The sequence below is a fragment of the Vulpes lagopus genome, chromosome 4 (genome assembly GCF_018345385.1).
Source record: "Vulpes lagopus strain Blue_001 chromosome 4, ASM1834538v1, whole genome shotgun sequence".
In the NCBI taxonomy this organism is placed as follows: Eukaryota; Metazoa; Chordata; class Mammalia; order Carnivora; family Canidae; genus Vulpes; species Vulpes lagopus.
In genome coordinates, this window is record NC_054827.1 from 134,978,361 (window position 1) to 135,000,457 (window position 22,097).

The window sequence follows — 22,097 nt, forward strand, 5'->3', positions numbered from 1 at the left end:
GATGTATGTTTTTATTTTTCTTGGGTATATGCTTAGGAATGGAATTTCTGGGTAATATAGTTAATTCTAGTTTTTAATTCTATGTTTTCTACTTTAAACATTTTTATTTACTTATGATTTATTTACTTGATACAGAGAGAGAAGAGTGTACACAAGCAGGGGAACAGCAGGCAGAGGGAGAGGGAGAAGCAGACTCCCCTTTGTGCAGGGTGCCTGACTCCACGGGGCTTGATCCCAGGACTCTGGGATCATGACCTGAGCTGAAGGTAGGCACAACTGATGGAGCCACCCAGGAGCCCCTTTTTATTTTTTATGTAAAAACATATATATATATATATATGTATATATACATATATATATATATATTTTTTTTTTTTTTTAGGAGAAAGAACGTATATGCGCATGAGCTGGGGAGAGGGTCAGAGGGAGAGAGAGAGAGAGAGAACCTTAAGCAGGCTTCATGCCCAGCATGGAGCCCCATGTGGGGCTCGATCTCATGACTCGAGATTATGACCTTGGTGAAACCAAGAGTCAGATGCTCAACTGAGCCACCCAAGCACCCCTATGTTTAACTTTGTAAGGGATTGCCAGACTGTTTTCCAAAGTGGATGCATCATTTCACATTCCCACCAACAGTATATGAAGGTTCCAATTTCTCAGACCCCTTGCAAACACTTGTTATTGCCCATCTTTCTTATGATAGCCATTCTTGTGAGTGGCTATTATAAAGCGGGACACTTCATAATTTTTAACATATGTCTTTAAGAACTATTTTCCGATTACAGAAGTCATACAGATTGACAAGCACAATTTCTGCGTGCACATGCACTGATTTGATTCCCAGCTTCTAGGCCAACTGTACCATCTTCATTTTGACACAGTTATGTTGTCCAATCTTACAAAAAGATGGAGGCTCAGGGATGCTAAGCAGGTCTAAGGCTGGGACTTGACCCTAGGTGTGTCAATAAGCTTCTGGTTTTCGCCACAGCGTTATTCTGGTATGATGGGTACTATGTGCACACATACACATGTGAGGATCAAATGGGATAATGAAGTGAACTTTATGAATTTATAGCATCTAGTAATGAAGAGTAAGATGTTAAAGGGACATGACTTTTGGATTATATAAGCAGGCGACATGTTATCTGTTGAGAGATTAAGGAACAGAGCGGTGACTTCTGTGGCCACAGAGAAATTTAAAGGAAGACCTGAGATTAAAGAGCCTCACATTAGTTTGGATAAACTGGAGTCTTTATCACCCCATTTGGAGAATGAGGACTTTAATCGTTTTAGAGTTATGGTCATAAATAGCATCAAAACATGTGCTAAACGTGTTCACCTTTAGTGAACATTAAACATGTGAACATGCTTTAGTGAACATTTAGCATTAGAGAAAATGAGGCCAGTTTCTCCTGAATTATTGTCTCATCTGAATGCAGCAGGATCACCTTATTTTGGTTTTGTGATTATTTTCTAATGCACATAAAACAGTTCCTTTCTTTTATTCTTTATAGTGGAGGAAAAATTATTTTGCTATAATTAAAATTGAGTTTTGGCCACAATCATGAGCAGTTCTAGAAATTAAAACTCCTCATGCTCTAGTTAAATATTATTAGAAAAAAAGTTCCTGTTTGCTACAGTCAGTCCCTTCTCTAGAAATCTATTCTGTGGAACTACACACATAATGACAATATCTTTATCTAGACTCTTTCCAGTTTTCAAGTTTGCATATGTGACTCAAACAGAAGATTTCAAGGAAGCTGATCCTCTAAGTAACTACTTTGTGGACATTGCTAAAGGTGCCGTATTTTTACACATCGTTTCCTGAAGAGAACTAGACGAAAGATCCTCCAACTTCAAGAATCCTAACAAAAGGGGCAGGCTAGTTTGGGATGGGATAGACTTGATTCAGGAATGAGAGCTACAGACTAGAATGCTCATTATTTGAAAAATATGTGTATTATTGGGGCCCCAGGATGGCTCAGTCATCTGCCTTCGGCTCAGGTCATGATCTCGGGGTCCTGGATGGAGCCCTGCATCTGCTCCCTGCTCAGCCAGAAGTCTGCTCCTCCCTCTTGCACTCCCCCACCCCCAGGGCACATGCACTCTCTGTCAAATAAATAAAGTCTTAAAAAAATGTGTATTTTCAGCAAAGGATCCTCATTGTCTCAATCTTTAGCTTGCACTTGGCAGCCTGTATTTGGAGGGTTTCTCCTTTCATGGGGTGCAGGGTGGGGCTCTGGGTGGGGTGGATGCAGATAAGATAACAGTTCCAGTTTTACCACTCTTATGAATTTTGTGCTAGGGTTGAAGTGCTCAGCAGGAGGGAAAAAGGAGCCCTGTTTCTGTGGATTGTACAAAGAAGAGGGAAGGAGGAAATGGTAGGAGGATGATTTCTCTTAAAAGGTGCTCTTGTGGCTGCATTTCCTCTAAACCCAACATTTGGTGTCCACTTTGAGTGAAATGCATCTTTCTTGGTCAGGCATATATGGAAAGATCAAGAAGGATTTTTTCCTAAACCAGCAGAAGATCTGGCAGGAAAGCAGGGAGAATTGACTCTGTTGACTCTGTTGATGTATCCTCAATAAGTGACCGTATTGATCTCTGAAATCATTAAGCTTTGGTATTTTGATCTGTCCAAAAAGGTGGAGGGAGTTCTTTTATATGAAAAAAAAATCTGCTGGAAGATTATAAACTAATTCTGAATTTCTAAGTAGCATTTGACCTTCACAGGCACATCAGTAATGTCACTGCATAAAAAGCAGCCAGGGCCATCTAATCTAGTGTGGAGGCATCTACACTGAGGAAAGAGTCTGCTGGCTAAGAGGGTGGGCTCTGCAGTCACACAAAACTTGACCGAGTCCCAGCTCTGTCACCTTGAACAACTTGCTTAATCTCTCTGAGCCACCCCTTTAAGTTAGGTGATGTATAAGTCACTTTGAGTACCTGACACATAGGAGATGCTCAGTAAATGGTAGCTATTCCTGCTTGCCTGACAAAGAGATTTTTAACTATGGTCAACATGATATGGGGCCTTGCCCTTCCAACTCATCCTAAAACAGGTATCATGTCTTTTGTATTTTATTTGGCCTTTCTTTTTGAGTGCTACTGTTGTCTGGTAGTGTGCCCTGAGGAGTCAAAGAAGCCTGACCCAGAGTCCTTGAGTTTGATGGAAAGAAAATCTACGTGATATCATCAGTTGAGGGAAATGAGAAGGAGAGCCAGTCAATGGGGTTGGCAATGGGACAGCAGTTTCAGATGGGTTGAGTTTAAAGGGGTTTGGGAATATGCAAGTGGCTCTGCCCTGCAGGCATCTGTTATCAAGGGATCTGGAGCTGTGTGAGGAGATGGGGCTGGAGATAGGGCATTTGGTGCCATGTGCATCTGAGCCATGAGTGGTCTAGACACTGTGACACTGCCAGAGGTTGGTCAGGAGCTAGAAGACATAAAGGACTGTGGGGTAAGGGAGGAGCCTAGGGACACAACAGTGCTTGGGAATGGTATGTGGCAACTGGAGTGTTAGGGTATCTCCTAGGGCCCAAGATAACATGATGCGTGTATATCTAGGTTTTTGATTAATATTTATTAAAATAACATCCAAAAAAGTAGCTTTCTATTGAGATAACTGCAAATCTTATATTCTATTTACAATTCTCTAAACTCAATCCTTTTAAGAGTGTTTTTTCAACTTGGTTAATTAAAGGCAAGGATAGTTAAATGTTTTACTTAAAAATGTACTATACTTGATTTTTTAAAAGTGTCTCAGTGACCAACAGACAAATCCTTTTGCAGTACTTAAGTCATTTTATAAAACTAATAAACTCATAAATAAGGTAAATCTTCAGTTGTCATAAAACAAAGCAAAACTGGGGTGTCTGGGTGGTTCAGTAGGTTAAGTGTCTGACTCTTGATTTTGGCTCAGGTCATGATCTTGGGGTCATGAGATTGAGCCCCAGGTTGGTCTTCCCTCCCAGCGGGGAGTCTGCTTGATATTCTCCTTCTGCCCCTCCCCCCTCAATAAAAATATATAAATTTTTAGAGAAGATTTATTTATTTGAGAGAGAGCACAAGGGAGAACACAAGCAGTGGGGAGGGGTAGACGGAGCAGGGGGAAGCAGACCCCCCCCACCAAGCAGGGAGCCCGAAGTGGGGCTCAATCCTAGGACCCTGGGATCATGACCTGAGCTGAAAGCAGATGCGCAGCCAACCGAACCACCCAGGTGCCCCCCAAATAAATAAATCTTAAAGAAAAAAAAGGCAAGAAACTATCTGAAAGGTTTTAACTTAAAGATCCCAAGACAAAATCAATTAGCTAATGATGTATTTATTTATTATTTTTAATGACATATTTTAAAGTGAAATCATAAGACTCAACATGTTAATTAACAAATTATCTTACGTACTGTGAACACTGTCCATGTTCAAAATGTTGACTACAGACTCTTCCACAAACTTTTCTAAAAACATAAATACTTTGGGTTTCATTTAGTTCCTCATATCTCTGCTTAATTCTAGACCTTCCCAGGGTTAAAATGCTATCTCATAAGGACATCATCTGCTTCAACATGGAATCCATCCATACCTTACAAAGGGCTCCGTCTTCTCACCTCGGTCCCCAAGATTCAAATTACGAGTTAGCTAATTCTCAAGTCCTCTGGCTTTTCCACCTCTCACGCAATCTGCCATTGACCAGAATTGATGACTGGTCACCGTCTGATAGTACTCTGAATTTTCTGTACACCCTTCCTTGATGACAGAGTCATAACTCCTAAGTACGTACAGGACCTGTGATTGGCTTCTGCATCACCAAACCCCAGGGTCAGACTTGATAGGAGATGGCAGGCAAACAAGGGATGGGTCATGGAAGCAGATGAAAAACCAGGAGTGAGAAGTGTAATGGTAGAACAGAAGTCAAAGGAAAAGAGAATTTCAAAAAGGAAGGCAGCACCAATGTCAGTACTTTAAAATGCTACAAGGGCAGTTTACAAGGTAAGGGGATGAAATGCAACTGCTAGTCTTTTTTTTTTTTTTTTAAGATTTTATTTACTTGAGACAGAGAGAACACATGAGCAGGAGTGGTGAGGGGCAGAGGGAGAGGGAGAAGCAGACTCCCTGCTGAGTGTGGAGCCGGCCGTGGGGCTTAATCCCAGGATCCTGACCTGCACCGAAGTCAGATGCTTCATGGACTGAGACCCAGGTGCCCCACGATGATTAGTCTTCATGGCCATACATTTATATTTAAGATTCAAATTTTATCAGTGAAATTTTCATGTCACAATGAAGGTAGAAAACAAATAACCATAAATAAAGAGTGAATTAAGTGAGAAAATGGGAACTGCATTTATTTATTTATTTATTTATTTATTTATTTATTTGAGGGGGGAACTGCATTTAAAGGCACCAAGGAGTCAAGAATTCTTTAAGACTTTAAAATTTCACTTAATAATTTAACAAGGAAAGGGGGTGGGTAGCCAAAAAGGAAAGGAATGAGGTTCCGAGGAAGAGAGGTCTGTTCTGTGCTAATTTTAATTAAAAAATAAATAAAAAGGTTTGAGTGTGTTTACCGAGGGTTGACTTCCTTTTCTTGGGGGGGTGGGTGGGGTGGGGAAGTAGGGAGTACTAAAAGCTTAAAGATTTAGGACAGAGACAGCATTACTACTTGATGAAGCAATGTCCCAGAGGATGGAGGCTAAAAGTGAAGGAGTCCATGTGAAAAGGTTGACCTTGAACAGGAAAAGGAACACTTTATCCTCTGAGAATGGAGGGAATGAGGAAAGAATTGATAGCAAGGTAGATAGCTGGGAGGCCGGGGCGGGGCAGGCATTGGCAGCTGGGCCAGCCAAGCTGCCTGAATCTGGGCCCCGTGGCCAGCCTGGCAGGGTGCACGCAGCACACAGGTCCTGGGAACAGACTGATTCTGGGCTGGGATGGTGACAGCTCCAGAAATGGCCCAGTGGGGACCAGCAGAGCTTCTGGGTAAGGGAGCAGTTCATATTAATCACAGATCAGTGAAGAGATCCTAGATGTTTCTGCTCAGTGTTGGTGTCTGGGTTAAAGAAAATGAGACCAGAGGTTAAGACGTGCTCAAGAGCAGTCGTTAGCATCTCTTCAACTAGAGACTGGGTTTTTTCTTGGCTTCCAGAATTATGCTCCCCTCTTTTAAAACAAAAACAAAAACATAATCCATTTTCTCCTCCACCTCTCTCCCTGGCTAACCTGTCCTCTTTCTTCCTGTTTCAATGTGCGTGTCATTTTCTCTGAAAAGCCTTCCCCGACCTCTCTCCCCTCCTGTATGAATCAGATCCCACAAAGGCTGTTAGACGCCCCTTTCATCCTTCTTTTGTTGCACCACAGGATGAAATGTTAGTTTTATTTATGTGACTATTTCAGATACTGTAAGCCATATGAGGATAGGGACTCTATTTGTTCACCTCTGTATCCTGGTCAGCACATAGCTCAATGCCTAGCATGCAGTTAGTGCTCAATAAATACAACGAATGAGGGGCACCTGGGTGGCTTAGTCAGTTAAGCGTCCAACACTTGACCTCAGCTCAGGTCTTGATCTCAGGGTCATCAGTGCAAGCCCTGCACTGGGCTCCATGCTGGGCATGAAGCCTACTTAAAAAAAAAAAAAAAAAAAAAGATGATGAATGAATTTATATTCCAAGTGTCTGGTGTGGGAGCATGGGATTCCACAACGGTATTTGCCTGTTAAAGTTAACTTAACATTTGTGAAAAATGCACACTGTGGGGTTCCCAGGCAGGCTCACTTACACTTTCTCTGTAGGTCTGGCATCTGGGAAATGCTCAATACATATATGATGAGCGATTAAGAATTTTTGCACTATTGGAATTTTAATTCCCTTAAGAAAACAAATATAGCTGCCTCCAAGTCACTCAAAAAAAAAATTGAAAGATATTACCTAAACATTAAAAGCAACTTCTTTAAGAATAAACAAATTAGGGCACCTGGGTAGCTCAGTGGTTGAGCGTCTGTCTGTGGCTCAGGGCATGATCTTGGGGTCCTGGGATCGAATCCTGCATCAGGCTCCCCTCAGGGAGCCTGTGTCTCTGCCTGTGTCTCTGCCTCTCTCTGTGTGTCTCTCATAAATAAATACATAAAAACTTAAAAAAAATAAAAAAAAATAATAAACAAATTAAAAAATTCCCCAACAGTGTCATTCAGAAAAAACACTAGAGCTCACCAGTAGTTTCTTAATAACTAGAGTGAAAATACCGATCATATAACTAAGGCAGCTTCTGGGAGAATATATGATTAGAAAACCCAATGCTTAATTTCTGAAGTTTCACACTTTTGAAGCATCTCAGAAACATCTTAGATCCCACCTTGATACTAAGTGAACTCACCGATTTTTAGCACAGAAATTTATGGACTTGCAAACATTTAAAAAGAGAAAGCATCACCAATGAATGCTTTGCCACTTTTCTCAGGAAAGGAAATTCGTGAACACATGCGTGAAGGTTAGTACCATACAGTAGGCAAATGTTTTTCCATGTCCCACCCAAAGCAAACAAATGAAAATGAAACTTCAGAGACAATTATAAAATAGCTCCAAATTTAAAGACACAGTATCCTTTTCTAGATTCGCCACAGGAGGAAAAACAACTCATTTGGAAGAATTTAAGACTAAGTTTTACATAAACGTGTGTGTATATGGCGGTGGGGGGGGCGGGAGGTGGTGAGTGTACAGAGTCTAAAAAAAAAATCAAACAGATGGTAATCAAAAAATGGAAATGCTTAAGATACGGAAAATGCTGAGTTGAAATAAATTAATAAAACACTGGAAAACAGGCTCACCAAATTTTTTTAATGGGAGCAGAATAGTTTCCGAAAGACAGGGGCCCATTTAGGTGATGAACACCAGATGCTGGGTGTAGTTCATTATAGACAAAAGTATTCTGATTAGCTTCAGGGGAGAAGGAGAAAAGGATTAGGCTCCAAAGGTGGGAAAGCCAAACACAGCCCTCCGCAGCCTGCTGCAGGCGACTCCCCAACTGTCCCTAGATAACTCCTGGTCTAAGGACAAAGCAGTTCTCTATCCCCTCTCTGGTCACTGAATCCGGATCCAGAGTCATCTAGTTCACTGGGCCACCACCCTGCACGGTGGACAATCTGGAAATACTGCTGGACCCACAGTCAGGGCAGGGTCAGCTGTGCTTCCCGTAAGAGTCCCTGAGAGCCAGTCTATGAAAAGGGCCCTGAGAGCTGCAAAAAGAGGGCTCAGAAGACAGCTATGGGAAATCACTGACGTGATCGACTCATTAAAGGAATCCTTGCACAGGGTTGTCTTCTTCTCTGGAAAGTCCAGCACATGGGTGTGTTGTTGCAGGGGAGACGGGGACTCGTTGGCCCTCCCTAAGCCCAAAGTCTGTTTTCCCAGCATGACCAATGAGGCAGTGAGGCTGAGTGTCCCTAACATGTTCTTCCTGTGGTGTGTGTGTGGGGGTGTGTAAGGGAGGGGGGGCGGAGGCAGGGGCATTGTGGGTGTCCTTCTCCTTCTCAGGTTTCAGTGTGGCCTCTTGGGTCTGAAGTCTAAAGTCTATCCGTTGCTTTAATGGGTGTTTTTCAGAGTGTTGAGCATGACGCTGGACCCTGGCGGAGTCTGAGCACATCATTTACTGACGCACAGAGATTTATTTACTTGCCCGCCCAGTAAAAGCCAAGTTATTCACAGATGCAGTGTGTGCTAGAGAAGACTTAGCTTGTAGGAGAAAGAATTCTAGACCCAGAGTTAGCATATCTCTGGATTCCAGTCTTGGTTCTGTTATTAATTTAGGGCCATGTGAGTTTGGCCCAGCCATTAACCTCTCTGGGCCGCAGCGGCCTCGGAGGTGAAGTGGAGAGAGTGAATCAAATCACCACCAAGACCCTTTCTGGATCTAACACTCTGCGAGGAACGTGGCCTGCGTGTTCAGAAGAGGGAGTGATCAGTCTGGGATCAAATGATCAAGGGTTTTCATAACTGAAGCAGTGGAGTTTGTTCATTTTCTACAAAGCCTGGTTTCTCTGTTGCAAAAACCCTGGAGCACAGAAATGTCCAATGTAGATTGCAAAAGTCCCCAGGAAGCTTTGCCCCGTGCATAAATACTGTTAACTGTTCGGAATTTTTTCTTCCAGAAATTTTAATTATAAGTGCTACCTAGAGTCGTTACTACTGGCTAAGTGCTAATTATAATAATTACTATCTGCGTTAAAATGGAACATCAAGTATATGTTTCTTCAACAAATTTTTACGAATTTAAAATTATGTCCTGGGTGTCTTTGCACCATGTCACCGTGTGCATCTCATTATTTTTATTAGTGCAGGGTGTTGCATTGTGTCTCTAAGTTGTGCCTCATTGAACCAATGCATATTGACGATGGATGAATTGTTTTTTCTTTTTTTATTATAAACACTGACTATGACCCTATAAAATTCCTTGTATACCCATGTTCTAAAATCCAATCTTGACACTGCCTGCCTTGCTTTCCATTTCTACCCATCACCAGGTCCTGGTGCTGTCATCTAGTATCTCCGGAAGCCGTGGCCTTCTCTCCATCTAAGTACCTCTGCTTGAATGAAGCGGAGGTCCAACAACATCTCCTGCAACCACAGCCCCTTCACGGGTCTTCTCTCTCCCCAACTCTGCAGCCAGAGAAGCAAATCTTATTACTTACAAGTTGAAAACCTTCAATGGCTTCTCACTGTTCTTAAGGCCACTGACTTAGAATGCTCTTATGGTCTATAATTTGCTCTAAGACATGTTGGCATAGACTCTGGGATGCATGAGTGTGTTTTAAATCTGCACCCTAGAATGTACGTTGGTTGCCCCAGTCAGGAACATGCGTGTCAGAGGTCCTTCGTGAGAATGTTCTCACAAGGGCTGCAGTCCAGAGGTGGTTTCTGCAGGTAGATTAGCTTCCTTATCTCCAGTCAACACAAAGGGCTTTATTAATTAGAATATGGATGTTAGAAGCTACTTTTCACTAGGGAAATCACTCTCGTAGGAGATTTACAGATGGGTTGCAAAGAGTGGCGGCATCCCCATTCATGCACCACCACGGTAGATGGTAGATCCAGGCACCTGCACCCTCCCAGGGGGTTCCCAGTACTTGTTTCTGAAAAATGACTGACTAGTGGGCCAGCTCAAAGGAATCTTGCTGCTTAAGTTAAACTCTGAGGTTAGCCAACCTTGCCTCTAGGAGAGTGTCCGCTTTGCCTCTACTGAACTTCCCGTGAGATAGAGAAATCAAAGGAATGGAGGCAGGGACTTCACCACGCCTACACAACAGGCTGCCCGATTGTTCCGATTCCTGCTTACTGATCAGTGTTGGAAGGTGGGGCTGAAATGAGCCTGAGATTTGCTTTTGGACCACGTGGGAGGCTGTGAGGATGAAGACCTTTACCCCCACTCAACTCTAGATAGTGGCGGTTTCAACACCCACCCCCAAACCCCTAAATAAATAGGAAGGATCACATCAGGAGAGGTCAGGTTATATACGGCATGTGGCCTACCGGGCCCTGCACCATCCACGTCCTGCCTGCCTCTCCTGGGACCCCTTGAGCTCAGGACATCTCTAGGAACACGGCCTCCCTCTGGACCCGTGACCACACTGGTCCCTCTGCTCCCCCTGTGGCTCCTCTGCCTGCTGAGGTCTCACCCTCGGGTCTCACCTGGATGTGCTTCCTCAGGGAAGCCCTTCCTGCCTCTCAGCCCAGGTCACAGCTCCCATCCCACCACTGGCGGCACCCAGGACCTTTCTCCCTGCCGTCCACACAGGGACGTAGCCTGATAGTTCTGTGCGGTTATCACATTGGTAGCCGTGAGATTGTGTCCGTGTCTGTTTTGTTCACCCTTGTATCCCCACCAGCTGGCACAGCCTCCGCACACATTTGCCTAATAGTAGGGCATTTCGATTTTTGTCCACACAGCAGTTGTAGAGGGCAAAAAAAAAAAAAAAAGCTTTTTATGGCACTAGGTTCACTAACTGGAGCAGGCCCTCTACAGTGAAAACACTTTACAATGAAGTTCTTAAAATAATCCAATCAAACTCACAAGGCAAAGGATGCACAATATATAAAATCGCAAAGGTGAGGCAATGGCCCTCTCTTTTAAATACTATAAATGCTAACTTTGTTATTTTGAAAATCCTTTATGGTGGGCAGCCCTGGTGGCTCAGTGGGTTTAGTGCCGCCTCCAGCCCAGGGCGTGATCCCAGAGACCCGGGATCGAGTCCTGCATCGGGCTCCCTGCACAGAGCCTGCTTCTCCCTCTGCCTGTGTCTCTGCCTCTCTCTCTCTGTATCTCTATGAATAAATAAATAAAATGTTTAAAAATAAAAAAAAGAAATAAAATCCTTTATGGAAATGAAAAAGTTGTCATCTTCATGCCTCACTTTGCCTTCTTTTAGGTTCTTTTAGTCTTGGCACTGACAGGCTGAGCATTTCAGCATGTACCCAGGCTCTGCTTTCTCAAAGAAGCCCACCTTTGTCTTCTCAAACGAAGTCCTTGGCTCCCACCCGACTCCCCGCGAATACAAACATGGAACTGTGACTACATTTCCCCCTAACCCCCAAGGTCTCTATATGCTTGAGGTACAGAGAGCATTTAAAACAGACCCTGGACAGACATTTAGGCAGATGATTTTATACTAAGGAAAGTGAAATATCCAGTTAGAAGTTCAGGGCAAATCCTATGTGGTTCAAGTCTGAAGTCTGCTCTCACTTGGTGTGGCTTTTATCAAAGGTAATGATGCTGTGAGCCCTGGGCCACCTGATGGCCTCCCCCAGGCCCATCCTTTCCATCCATTCCATACCCCATGGTGCTGCTCTGGCCCAAACTTCACATTTTACACTTGAGAAAAGTGGAGGCCACGGGCTGAGAATCAGAGTTATCAGACATTTACGAAGTGCGGACACATGCTTGGAGAAACACTCAGCTTCCCAGTTTTACAGATAAGGACGCCGAAAGCTGGGGCGATTGAGTGGAATTCCTGAGGTCCCACATCGAATGGCAGCATTGGCATCCAAGGCTGATGACAGTCCCGCCCTCGTTCTGGTCCCTTCTGGGCAGGGGGGTCGCATCTTTTACTCCTCCAAGACTCACTCAGAGAGAGCAGCTCACCAAATGGCTTAGGGGTGGAAGAAAATCGAACCCCAGCTCCCAGTTTCTTTTCAGAGGGCCCACATAAGCTCAGTAGATGGTAAACACTTGCAAACAGGAGTGAGTAAAGATATTTAATGGGACCAAACATGCATATGATGCTGTCATCTGTGTTTAAGGGGATGATTCTGATGATTTCTGACTTACAGGCAGGCGGGTACGTTGCCTCACCGGCCACACCTGCCATTAGGGGCCCTGCAAAGGGCGCGGGTGGCAGATTCTTGACTTCTTGTTTGTTTGCTCGTTCTGCTTTTTGTTCGTCTAATTAACCCTTATGGAGCAACTGCCTGCCAAGGGTGCAATTTCAGTAATTTTACTTTCTCTAAAGATATCTCAGCTTTTTTTTTTTTTTTTTTTGGATTACATAAAAGTCACACTCCTTTTGCTCCCATTAGAACTTTGAATTCAGGCAGGGTATTAAAAGACAACCCCCTAGCTTTCTCCACACCAGCGGGCTGTGGCCTTGTTTTCAGGTTCTCTTCCCCAGAGCCACAACTCAGCCCTATACTTCAGCACCACAGAAACACTAGCCTTTTAGCTCTGAAAAGAGAAAAGTGTCACATCAGTAATGGAGACTGAGCTTAAAGTGGGGGAGGATCAGGCCTCTGTTAGCGATCTCATGAGGCTGGACCTGTGCCTGGGTCGCTGTGTTGCGCTGAAGCTTTTACTATGTCCACTTCTAGAATGTTTGGCTTCCTTCACCAAAACCAGATCCTGGTGGGGATCATAAAACCTGTCCCGTCAAGTTCAAAAGAGAATGCAGATAAATTGTACTTTGTAAACTAAATCTTGACTCTCTAGCCAATTAACTCTCTTTTATGATTCTTTCTAGAAACGACTGCAGCAGTAAATGCATCTTGTTATGTGCTAGATAGCCAGCAAATGGGGATTCAAACCCAGGTCATCTTGATTTTAAAATGTGAGCTCTCCCAACTTCCCCTCAGGATGCCCAGCGGAGGCTGGGGAACACAAAAGGGAGAGGAATTGCTTTGAAGTCTTTTAGTCAAAGAGGGCAGGGCTGGTGGGGGTGGGATGGGGTGAAGCCCAGGGTTCCTGCCCTTGCTCTGCCTCCAACTTGCAGGGTAGCCCTAAACAGGGTGCTTTCTCTCCCCAGGCCTCGGTTTTCTTCTCCATAAAACCAGGTGTTTGGATCAGTGAAGCCCCTCTCCAGGTCAGGATTCTGTAACCTATAGACATTCTCAGAACCTTAGCTTAGTGCTTAAGAAAATAGGCTTAAAAATTTACTTGGAAAAAAATACAGATCTTTTTATCACTCAAAGAATCAGAGGAAAAGGTTGCAATATTACGTCATCTGTAATATAATATAATAACATGTTATTATATTATTTAAATAATATAAATAAATATAATATGTCATTTGTTACCACTGGAACCAACGTAGGGGTTCAACTTGATAAGGAAAGCAGATAAGGGAGGAAATGTTTTTATGAGGCATTTTTAAGTTTCCATGAAATAATTACTTCAAAATCGCCAACATAAACTTTCGAACATCTGAGTTAGGCACAGTGTCTATGAAAAAAAAAAAAAAAAAGAATGCAAACCGCAAAGCAAAAATTGATCAGTTTGATAATTTCCTCCAAAGACCAGATAGAAAACCTGTAGAGTGCTTTCCTCCAGAGACCTTCCCTGCAGGTCCGTCAGAAGACTCGGCTTGAAGTCAGCAGATCTGAGTTCAAGTCCTGACTGAGTGACATTGCAGCCTCTCACTGTCCTTAACTATGAAAGGGGCATAATAATCTTGTCTCTGAAGATGTCATGGGGTAGATCTAATAAACTGAACAACTATTTGAAGAACTGTTTCATTATAACTAATAGCCAAAAAAAAAAAAAATTCTTTCACTATATAGAGGGAATTGACAGGGGATACAGATTTGGAACTTCGTTTGAACTGCTTCTTAGCAAAAGTTGAAAAACTGCTACAACTCAAAGGAGTGAAAACAAACAGACAGAAAACCAAAACAACCATTAACACCAAAAAGCATCTTCTTTTTCAGGAGTAAAGAAGGCAGAGGTGACACCCCAGCCTGAAGTGTGGGAAACACAGTTGAAAACTGGGCAGTCCAGAACCATCTTCACTTCCCTTTTTTTTCTTTCCTCAGAATCCAAGTTGACATCAAGTCTTGGGGGATGTGCTTTGCTTCTCAGACTTTACTGTACTTAGGAATCGTCTGGGGATCTTGTTAAAATGATTCAACAGATCTGATGTAGCAGCAAACCTGTATTTCTAACCAGCCATTCCACTGGTCCATGGACACCACTCTGAGTAGCAAAGCTCTTGGCTTATTGGAAAAAAGAAATGGTGGAGGGTTGTTTTTGGAGAGGGGCAGACATGGGTCTGAATGCCATCTTTATCAGCTCTTAAGTGTGTGACCTTGGGTGAACAACTCCATCTGTAGAGTGGGACTAATACCTGTTTTATATAATAGATAGGAGGACCCTTTGAGATATTAACAGATACGGTTCTTTTCTAATTTGTCTTTCCCTTGGCTCCCCTACGCTCATTATCTTGTCCTCTATTACTCTTCTCTGATGATCCAGTTGGCTTATTTAATCTGAATCTTATTAAGTAGCTTCTGTGCACATGCACACACACCATACATTCCTTGAGGGCATTATCGTCTCTGATTTTATTTCGTTTAGCAAGTAAATCAAGCAAAAGTATCCTTAAAGTTAAATTCTGTTTATACACATCCCTGAATTACACGATAATACCATCCTTCCCCATCCTTCCCTTAGCATCATGCAGAGAGGCAGAGCTGTGTCGTGCTTACAAACATGCGCTTTGGCTCAGGTCTGAGTAACAGAGCCGGTTCTAGACCATGCCACCTGCATTTCCTGCCTAACTCAGACTGGCATGTCTGGGTTTCAGTTTCTTCACCTGTAAAATAGGATTTCTGCTTTAACCTCAAGGGTTGTTGGGAAAATGAAGTCAGTTAAGTTATGCAAAGTGCTTAGACAATGTGGTAGATTGCAAACATGACAATTCACCACCCTTCCTGTCAAAAGGTGGGCTTTTGGAGGAGAAGCAAACTCTGTTTCCCTTTCAGCCTCAAGGAGCATTGCCCCTGGGCTCCCTCTTCCCACCATGCTGAGCCAACACATGAGCAAGCCCAGGCGGCCTGCCCGATGATGGGGGGCGTGTGGCCCTGCTGTTCCGGGCTGATTTGGCTGATGGTCAGCCAATACTTAAGGGCAGGGCTGCCTTGTGACCACAGGTACATAAGGGAGTCCGACAAGGTGAGCAGAGTCACCAGGCCCCAATTGCTGACCCACAGAGTCATAAACTAAATAAAGACTAGTCATTTTAAGCCACCACGCTTTGGGCTGGTTTGTTATATAGCAATAGATCATTGATACTCTATGTAAGTACCTTTCCCCCAAAATATCGTAACAGCCCCCTTTATGGAGGAATTACTTACATGGAGCAATAAACCTTTGCTATGTTGGCTTTGCTGTTTAGGAGCTGGTTGTGACTACATTTCACACTTATCGTAATGGCCTTATGCAGAATCTGGAGGTGTGCCTCCTTGCTGTGGACCAGGCACCCACACAGCCAAGCTCATTAGGAGTCCAAAGAGAAATAATTACATGTATGTGCTGGTGGCAGTCTAAGCATGTGGCTCTTAACAACTCTTTACGGGTGCATGAAGACCTCACTTCATTGTTAGGTTGCCATAGTCTAGAGCCAAGCTGTTGGCTGTCTGGTCAGAGGGATAATGCTTCCCAGCCATGACGTACAGACCCACTCTTTATCACCCATAAATGACCCAAAGGATATACTCAATTATCGAATGGAAGGAAAAAGACTTAGCACCCAAGTCAAAAGAAATGTCCAAACTCTAAAGTTTGACTCTGGGACTCAGAAGCAAGTGAATCACAAATAAATCCAAATATATGTTGTATGACAATGCTATGCATGTAATAGTGACGGAGGTGTCACAGGCACTCTGTGCCTCCTGCGTACTGCTGGCGTGTGCTGCGACAATGGCACTTCTGCACACACAGCGGAGGCTTCTCCATGACACACGGCAGGCTGTGCTGTGGCTGATTTAAACAGGAGGCCGTTCTACTGTCCACTAGTACTACAGCTACACAATCAAGAGTCAGGGTGTTTTTACTCCCAGAAGGAGTCAAGCTAAATCAGAGAACGTGTATTATGACACAAGGGTGACAGTTTATCCTAACTTGGCCTTCAGATGTACATATTTAGGTCTGCGTGAAGCAGCACTGGGTTGTTGGAAGTGTGAACTATACTTGGCTCATTCTTTATCAACACGTTTCTCCGTGAGAGAAGCAAAGGATGTGCCGCCCGAGTGTGGCAACAGTAGGAGGTAACGTGCTGTGATGACACACTCATCACGGCTCACACTTACCTGCCTGCCACAAGTGTATTTTGAAATGCCACAGAAATCAACTTCAGAGACTTCAGTCACCCAATATTTTCTTTGACATGATGTCCTAAATACCTTTGCCCCACTTAGTATCTTTAGAATCAATTTACTTCTCACTCTTCTCTCCTGTGGAGTTGTACAGCAGCTGTCTTGCTGGTATCTTTCTCACTTCAGTCTTCTCATTGCAGCCAGAGAGAACTTTCTAAGAAACAGATCTCTCGGCTTAAACCCCTCCAATGGTTTATCTGAAGACTGTAAGATCCCTGGAGGCAAGGACGCTGTCCCTGACACCTCGCTGAGTGTGGCGTCTGAAATCTCTGACCTTACAAATGTGCTGTCTCCAAGGTCAGGGATCAGTATCATTTCAGAGAGCCACTTGTACACTGAACAGGATGGGGTTCACTGCACAGGGTAAAATTTGAGACCTCTTCCCCTTTCTTTTACTATTTGCTGCAGTTCAGGGGCATCTTTCCTAAAATGTTTGATGACACTAAACTAGTATTTTGAGTTAAGTATCTGCTTCAGGACACACATTCATCTGATGGCTACATTACACTTTAGGGTCATTAAATTTTTTTTTAAAGACTTTATTTATTTATGAGACACACAGAGAAAGGCAGAGACATAGTTAGAGGGAGAAGCAGGCTCCCCGTGAAGAGTCCAATGTGGGACTCGATCCTCGGACTCCAGGATCACGTGCCGAGCCAAAGGTAGATGCTCAAACACTAAGCCACCGAGGCCTCCCAAGGGTCATTTTTTAAAAAAGGTTGTATTTATTTGAGAGAGAGAGAGAGAGTGAGCCGAGTGAGCATGCACACAAGTAGGGGGAGAGGGAGAAGCAGGCTCCCCGCTGTGCAGGGAGCCCAACTCCGGGCTTGATCCCAGGACCCCGAGATCATGACCTGAGCCAAAGGCAGATGCTAACTGACCGAGCCCCCCAGGCGCCCCAGGATAGAGTTATCTTGATGATATATGGTCCTTCTGAAGATTCCAAACTCTAATGGAACAGGAAGGTGAAAAAGCTGCGAGTAGATAACAGATTCCACTTTCATGTTATTCTCTTAAAACAGCTTTCAGGCGGTAACCACACTAGGAAAGGCTACAAATGGGTGACCCATCGGACCTGCAGATGGGTGAAGGCTCAGGTCTATCCTTCCCTAGGAGGAGGCTACCAACTCTTCTCATCATCTAGAAAGTCTACCTGCAACCAGATAATCTAATGAAAAAAAAAAAAAAAAGGACAGGCAGGAGCTAGGTACTATTTAACCAAGACCTCAAAAGAGCCCAAGAGTCATCGGAAATATTGTGAAACTAAGGGAATTTGCGAGTCCAGGTAGAGGAAACCCAGCTACCGGGAGGCCGGTATCCAATTATCTGGAAACTGGAGTCCCTTCCAAGCAGCACAGTACAAGGGCTCTTGAGGCACCAAAGGCAGCGCAGCTCTAGGACGCAGGCAGGCAGGCAGTACGTGCTTCGCCCTTGGCCTGCGACTCGAATCTGGCCCGCGCTTAGCGAGGCTCAGCCAGGCTCGGAGACACACGAGGCGGGAAGTCAGGGGAACCTTTCTGGTTTTAGGCTACTGAACATACTTCTTGACATGCAGCTTTTTGCCTGGATTTGAATCCAGATGCGCAAAAGCTCTTAGAACATAGCTAAGACTGGTCACATTTGTCTTTAGATGTCACTGGATACTGAAATCTTCAGAACCGTTAAGGACCAGGCCCTGGGGCCAGGTGCCAGGGGACAGGCACTTATCACACACTTGCTGAACGGAGGGAGCAAAGAAGAGCAACCCAAACCCTGCCTTCCTGTATTCACGTCTTCTCCATTTCTGTTCTGTGATCAAGGCAGCTGCCTCTAACTGATTCTTCACATGTTAGGGAGGTACAAAGAACCCCAGAGTCCTGCTTACCCTTGAGGGCTTCAAAGTACTGTTTCAAAGACCTGCCTCATGACCGCTGAGGTGTTCTATAGGTACCGGCGTTTCACATCCGAACCTTTAACTTCTGTCTCCTTAAAATATTAGTAACTGGAGGATTAGATGTGGGAATAAATAGAATTGATTGTGTTGAAAAGCAGCCACCACTCTCTATTTCCTTCTGATTCAGCTCTCAAACGTTTCTCAGCTTTCCTACAGCACCGCTCCTCACGACAGCTTGGGCACAGCCACCCAGGACATTCCTAAGCCATGGTGCCAATTGCCGCCAGGAATACAGTGAATGAAAAAGTAAAACACACTATTCTTTGATGACTGGTGAGCCACCTCATGCAACGCTGGCTTCCTCTAAATTCACGAGGCAAAAAGCCTACAGCACAACGGAAAAGAAAACGCACTAAGTTACTAAGGAGAGTTTTGGGTTTTGTCTTGAAGGTTAATTACGGCCCTGGAAGGGGGAGGGGAAGTCCCACTGATGTTGACATCTGGAAAAATTCCTCAGTGGTGGTTTGTGAAAAATCTCACCTCATCAGGGCGGCCAAGGTCAAATGCGACCCAAGCAATCGACCTGGGGGATGCTGGCCTAATTATTAAATATTCAGCAAACAGTTTGTGACCATTTAACAGCCTGCACCTGGCACGCTCTTTCCACACGCGCCGCTCCCCAGCGCTGCACCCGCCCCACCGCGACCCGGGGCGCAGCACCCCAACCCACCCAACCCAACCCCAGCCAGCCCCGGCACCCAAGGACGTTTCAAAGCAACAGCGGCGGGCAACATTCCATTTCCGTTTTATTCGAAAACGCTCAGATGTTTACAGATGGGGGCGGGGGGGGGGGAGGAGGCACTTAGAAATAAGGGTGGAGATCTCTCTCTCTCTCTCTCTCTCTCTCTCTCTTTTTAGGGGGGAAATCTCTTGCAAGTTTGCCCAACGCACGTTCTCAGGGGCTGTTGAAAGTTCATTAATTAGGGATTTAAAACCCAAAGTGTCTCCTACAGCGCGGGGATGCCAAGCTCTCCAAACTGTCCGGGTCTGGAGTTTGGGGGGGGGGGAGGGGTCGTACGAGCCCCGCCCGCCCCCGCCCCCGCCCCCGCCCCGTGCCTTTGTTGAATTCCGTAACTTTTCCCAAGTACTCACACTGGGAACTGCCTCAGCCCCCGCAACCTTTTATTTTTTCCAGCCACAGGGAAGTAAAGAACTAAAAACGACCCGCGAGAGAAGTCGGGGCACGGAAGCCCCAACGCGGAGCTGGGCGGGAGGCAAAGCCAGGATGGGGCGGGGGGGGGGGGGGCGTCCCTACCTGGGGCCCGGCGGGGGGGGGCGCGTCCCTATCTGGACCAAGGCACGGGGCAGGGGCGGGGGGCGCGTCCCTACCTGGGGGCGGAGGCCGGTTGTTGGCGGAGGGTGGGGGGGGTAGGGGGGGCGCGTCCCTACCTGGGGCCGTGCGGGGCGCGCGTCCCTACCTGGGGCTCGGCGGGGCGCGCGGGGGGCGCGTCCCTACCTGGGACCGACGCGCGGGGCAGGGGAGGGGGGCGCGTCCCTACCTGGGGGCGGAGGCCGGTTGTTGGCGGGGGGTAGGGGGCGCGTCCCTACCTGGGGCCGGGCGGCGGCGGCGGCGGCGGGGTCGCGGCGCCCATGGCTTCGCCGGCCTCGGGCGGCCGCGCCGGGGAAGGCCAGTGGCTCAGCGCCGCCCGGAGCCCGCCGCGCTCGCAGCGGCCGCCCCGCCGCCGTCATTGGGCCGGCGCGTCACGTGGCGCGGCCCCGGGCGAGCCTCCCCGGCACGCGTAACCCTTTACCTGCGCGCCCCGAGCCGCGGGCCCCCAGCCGGCCGCCCCCCCGCCCCCCGCCCCCCCCGGGCCCCGGGCGCGCTCGGCCTCGCGGCGGCCACGGCAGGTGGCCCGCCCGGGGACCGCCTCGGCGTCCGCGTGTCCGCCCCGCTGCGGGACACGGGAGCCCTGGATCGGGGCGTCACGCGGGGCCCGATCCGGGAAGCGACCCCGTTCCCGCCGCCGCCCTGCCCACCTGCGCTGCGCGCGCCCCGCGTCTGCCCCGGGAAGCCGCACGCACCCGCCTGCTCCCTGGAGACCCGGGGGCGCCCCGCGGGGTCCCCCCCCCGCCCCGCACCGGCCAGCGGCACCGGGGCTCGCGCACCTCGGCGGGCGGAGAGCGGCGGCTTCAGCCAAAGGGACCTGCGTCCGTGCGCCCCAGGGGGTTGGCAGGGACGGGAAATGGGTTGAGCAACTGCGCCCCCTGCGGCTCGCCCCGCTCCCCCCCTGCGGTGACCGGGGGAGGCCCGAGAATCAGGCGCCCGACGGGGCGGGGACGGGACAGTCCTCCTTAGGGACCCGCGTACTGTCCTTGATTTTCAATGTGTCCATTTTAGTGATTCCAGCGCCATCCACGCCTTTGTCCTGCTTTATGGGAGAAGACTCAATGTTTTTTTTCCCCGAAGACTCATTTTTAAAGATTCTTGTCCTTCGTGTAGTAGCTGCATGCTTTAAACCATAGGCCTAGAGGGAACTTCTATTTTACATCATTTTCTGATATTGTGACCCTTTTTCACAATAAGGGATTCTCACGTCCAGCTTCTAGTGGCCGCTTCAGTGATGTCCACCGCATATTGGTACGTTTATCAGTTAAGTTACTCTGACCAAAAAAAGACCTTGGTGTTTATCTTAGGTATTGAAGTGTAGTTCCCAGGCTCGCAGAATCAGCTTCATCTGGAGGGATACAGTAAAAAGGCAGGTTTTGGGGCTCCACCCTAGACATAGGGATTCTGAAATAGTTGGGGTTGGGGAGGGTGAAGTAATCAGAGGATGCACGCTCGAGGCTGAGAACCACTGCCCTGCCTATGCTCAAGCAGCTGAGTTACCTTCATCTACCAAAGGCGGATTCTGCAAAGCCAGAGGTGGTGGGGTTCTCGGTCATCTTAAATTGGGTGCCATATCATTTGTCGCATTGATACGCTGAAACGAAACCCTCCGATATGTCCCTATACGTGTAATCTGTACTTTCTGCAGATCATGTGGAATGCCAGGCGGAGCTCTGAAGGGACCCTTATGAAAAAGAGAAGAAAAACCTATGGTTTCTGGATGCATGTGGGAGTGAAACACCGTGATTCAGTTAGGTTTGAGGTGTGTTCCTGTTTTCATTGGCATAGAAATCGTTCCCAACCGAAGAGTCACGGAAAAGAGGAAAAGTAATTTGAGTGGATTTGTCAATATAGTTCTAAATCTGTCAATAAGGTTCATAAAAAAAGAAAAAGACCCACAATTTAAAAAAGTTTATGGTATTGGCTTACATTATAACCAAAAAAAAAAAAAAAAAGAGTCATCTTAGGCATTTTAGACTTTTGAGAAAGAGATGAAGGCGTAGGTTCTTTGCTTTGAGCTACAATTCCTCCCCTGGTGGATAGCACATTTCCAGTTGCCTGCACAGATGTCTTTACTTTTGAACTCTCTAGGTCCAAATTTATTTTAGTATTTCCTTCATTTTCATCTCCTAACCTATTCATTTTACATCTGCAATTCTCCCCTCCGCCAAGTTGCAGTTGGAGCTGGAATTGTGTGGGTTCTCCCTTGCTC

The 22,097-nt window shown here is 46.2% G+C and overlaps 1 protein-coding gene across 6 annotated transcripts in view; it reads right to left on the minus strand.

The window, feature by feature from the left end:
* C4H4orf19 (chromosome 4 C4orf19 homolog) overlaps nucleotides 1-20,518 on the minus strand; it is an 88,502-nt gene extending 67,984 nt beyond the window's left edge. For 2 of the 6 annotated variants that reach the window (XR_005987291.1, XM_041751852.1), the window contains exon 1: nucleotides 20,107-20,516. The gene's annotated coding sequence lies outside the window, so the exon portion shown is untranslated. Of the gene's footprint in view, nucleotides 1-20,057 lie in introns of all 6 variants that reach the window. The other 4 variants (XM_041751857.1, XM_041751856.1, XM_041751855.1 and 1 more) reach the window with 4 other exon arrangements.
* Between the last annotated feature and the right edge of the window lie 1,579 nt (nucleotides 20,519-22,097).